Source organism: Olea europaea, unplaced genomic scaffold (assembly GCF_002742605.1).
Source record: "Olea europaea var. sylvestris unplaced genomic scaffold, O_europaea_v1 scaffold7820, whole genome shotgun sequence".
NCBI classification, from domain to species: domain Eukaryota; kingdom Viridiplantae; phylum Streptophyta; class Magnoliopsida; order Lamiales; family Oleaceae; genus Olea; species Olea europaea.
The window spans coordinates 3,786-7,902 of NW_019266243.1; the positions used below are offsets into that span (position 1 = coordinate 3,786).

At 32.0% G+C, this 4,117-nt stretch overlaps 1 long non-coding RNA gene across 1 annotated transcript; it reads left to right on the plus strand.

The window, feature by feature from the left end:
• The first annotated feature begins 674 nt into the window (after positions 1 to 674).
• On the plus strand, positions 675 to 3,415 carry LOC111391355. Its single transcript, XR_002702100.1, has 3 exons — positions 675 to 862; positions 1,437 to 1,676; positions 3,365 to 3,415. It is a non-coding gene; the product is annotated as an uncharacterized LOC111391355 (long non-coding RNA).
• The last annotated feature ends 702 nt before the right edge of the window (positions 3,416 to 4,117 follow it).

Here is a 4,117-nt window from a genome sequence, read left to right on the forward strand (position 1 = left end):
TTATTGAACAAGTTTAGATGAGCTTCCACTATCACCTAATTATTGGTGTTAAGCACTATGCTATATAATATTATTCTTCTAATATCGATATTTGTAATTTAGTCACTTAATTAAATTTCACATATTTGTTAACCAGCATCTCCTATATGTGAATCATATTAATCATCACCTGTGTTTAAAAGGTAATCTTTCAAAAGCGTTAAGTTAAAAAACTCATTTTCCTATGATTTTTTTGTCATCAAATGTCATAATGTTAGGTAGTTTCGTCGAAAAAGGGTCATGGAAAAATTTTCAAAGTAAAAGAATTTCATAGTTAAAAGTAAAATTTCTTATGGTAATTATGGCTAGGGAACATAAAATTTAATTCTTTAACTTTTCATCGTACTATCCCATTTTGAAAGGGTAACCGTGGCAGATTTAGAGGGTGACCAGCTAGGGGGCCGCCTTAGCTGTATTCGCTGGAACCTCCGTCGGGTCTGTGATGCCAGTTGCAGATCGACAGACATCGCCAATTCGCCCATGTTGGTTGCTGGCTCTGATTCTGCCTGTGATGCTGAATTCTGTTTTGGACTTTTGGGCCTTTTTTTAATTAGGCTGGCCCAAATTCAGAAGCCCAATTGCCTAAATAGATAAAAAAAACTAGATTATTACCAGACAGAGGTCCAATTCCAGTTTGATAGTCCACTCCAACTCCGCACAGCGCTCCTGATTTCGTAGGCGATTTCAAAATCAGTTGGCCCTTTCCCCTAAATCCAATTCCTTATCGGTGAGCGACGAGCATGAACGGTGTGCTGAATCTGAAGTCCCCACTCCGCAAGCCCGCAAGTACGCAAAGGCGTCTGCAACTGCCAACTTCCAACTGGTACGATTGTGATATGTGAATTTGTGATATCATTATCATTTCAATTTCAATTTTCATACGTTAAATTGGGGCATGTTTATTGTTTATGTTTAATTATTGTTTTTTTTTTAGTAGTTTGTTATGCGCTCTCTCTCTCTCTGCCTAATTAGGTATTAATTTTTAGGGTTTTGATTTTTGAATTGCTTCAGCTTAGGCTTACAGCTTATTTGGGGATTTTGTTGGAATTGGTTTTATTGTGATGTTTTCAGTTGAGCGGTTTAGAGATTTGCGGTATTTTTAAATTTTATCTGTAAATAATCTCGTGACTTTCGTCCTTTTGAGTTTTGATTTAAGTTTTTATGAATTTGTTTTATTGTGATTTAAGTTTGTATGAAGTGTTTATGGCTTTCAATAAATGGTGGAAACTGGAAAGTAAATAAGTAATGCCGTAGTGGGAGAAACGGGTTTGATAACGAAATTTGGGGCTTTTAATAAATGGTGGGAAGTTGGAAAGTTTTTATGATGGTTAATAAATGGTTGAATTGTTGAATTTTTAATCAACTCTAATTGAAAATTAAATTGGGGCATTTTGTAGATTATGGAACGATTTTTTTAACCGAAACGAAAGTCTATACCTAGTTCTCCTAGTTCGAGTTGTGCTTCTAGTCCCGCTGCCGCTACTAGTTGATCACTCGAGTTGTTAAATAACACAAAGAAGTCTCGGGCCACCGACCAGACTGGGCTTTTACGATCATTGATTGTCAACGGACGATGATCAACGGTCAAATTCAACCTTCGCCCTAACTGAAGGTTGATGCTGGATTCGCCCCTAAGGGTAGGTTTTACTTTTATTCTCTTATATTTTACTTCCGTTATTAATAAATCAAGACACCTAGAGTGTTTATTATTGTTAACAAAGAAAACTAACTTTAAAAAATATTTTAGACAAAATAGAAAATAAGTTAAGACTTACTTTTTAAGCATAGTACATGTTCTTAAATTGTTATTCACAAAGTGGTGAAAGGAATTATAAAGATGCCAACATATTTTGGAGATGATTTGTATAAATCTCCACATCATTTTTGCATCGATAGCATGAATTTTCTCTTTTCAAAGTATCAATCAATAAAACCTTCCATAAGATAGACCATCAAGAAAATGTGGTGGCCGATCTTACTGTGTGACACACAAAAGAAGAGAAGAAGAGTTGTTTAAAGAGGCATGAGCTCCACATTCCGTTGTCGTCAACTTTTTTCGGATCAATCATTCAACCAACTCTATGTGTTGTGCTTGAAAACTCATACATAAGCTGCTTAAAAACGTAGTAATCACTCACCCATCTATATCTAGAAAGTTATTGGATGTTTGAAGAATAACAAGCATGTCTTGTCAAAACCTTTCATTTTGTATATCGAGGGAACTAACTCAACGACCAATAAGCTCAAACAAATAATATTTATATGCCTTGCAATTAAACAACTAGAGAGAGAGAGAGAGAGATGAGAAGGACATAAGAAATGGCTTATCTTCTAATTGCAACTATTATCGCTGGTAGAATTGGCTAAATCACAGCTGCTAAATATGCTTATGTCCAAACGTCAAGTTCCGCTCTCCACTTTCGATTAAATGAAGAAAAGTCTAGTGATCTACATAGTTTTCTTGGGCTGATAATCTACCTTCTCTTAAGATTAATGAGGTATAAGTTCATAGCATTTTTGTTTGAGGATAAAAGGGGAATTTATATTTTATTTTTTATCTGTGAATTATAAAGAAAATTGACTTAAAAACAATAATGGAAATAATCGAAGAAAAATTACAATATCTATATATGTTAGATAGCTAGAATTTAATAAGTCCATGTTTGGTACCAATTAAAATCTAGATTTTAACTTAAGTCAAAGTCAGCAATTTATTTCATCATATATTTTATCGGTCCTACAACTTTTGAACTACACATTTCATTGATTTCTATCAAAATCTACTAAAATTCTAATTTTAATTCCCATCAAGCCCATCTTTGGTACAAATTAAAATTAAAATTTTAATCTAAATTAAAGTCAATAATTAATTTAATTACATATTAATAAATTTAAACTCCAAAAGAAATTATTTTAATAACAAAATGGTCTTTAACAATTTAGATTCACACACCAAGAACACTAATCAATTAAAGTATTGTGCTATTCTACTTGGGAGGCCACAAAAAATAGCTTTGTATTATCTAACTTCTAATAAAAAGGTGAATAGGATGCAACTGTAGATACAATAGTAAAGCAATCCTATTTTACTGTTCACTATATTTTCCCTATTTTAAAAAAAAAAATTCTTTGTTGCGACCATGTCGACAACCATGTTAACCGTACTTCCACGACCATACTCCTTATTTTCCTTTTTATTGATATCTTCATTTTTAATTTTTTTTTTTCATTTTGGTGAATTCTGTTTTTATTGGACCACATTTCAGATATTCTCACTTCATCTTTGATTCTCTCTCTCTCTTTTTTTTTTTTTTTGGCATTTAAGCTTGCTGTTGGCATGAGAAGACAGCAACGTTGGATACCTACATATACAGAGGTTGATTTTCTTCGATGCATATTTGATGGAGGAAAAATAATATAGAAATTCTACATATAGTCTCCACCTTATCGTTACACAATCTTGTTATTTCTGAAAAAAATGTTGGTGATTGGTTTAAAAATATGCGAGCCTGTGAAAGAAAGAGAAAGTAGACGTGCATTGAGAATCCTCAACTAAAAAATCTGATGTATGAAGTGCAACTTCATTCTACAGATCGACGTTTAAGGACCTTCATTTTAACGGGTTGATATTTAGTGGTGTTTATACTTTTTGGGTACTTGTATTTGTTTTGATCAAAAAATAAAAAATAAAAAAAATCAGGTGCCATAAAGAGATGGTTCAGAACTCTTTGTGAGAAATCAGCTTACTAATTTTTTTTATTAGTAGTTTGAACAACCAAAATTTATACTTATTTTTTTTATACAATAATTATGTTTAGTTTTTAGTTTGCTGTTTTAATTTGTTATTGTTAGAGAAATTTTTTTTGAAAACTCCGCACTGTGCGGAGAGTGCAGAGGGAAAAGTGATCTCTTCGTACAGTTCGCAAAGATGAATTCATCTCTATGAACTGTTCGGAGATTTTTTTTATTTTTTATTTTTTTAACGGTCTTTTTTATATAGTATAGTTTTCTTTATATATGAAATGCTTTTTTTTTTTTGTTACAATTTTCTTTTTTTTTTTTTCAAATTTTTTTTTTT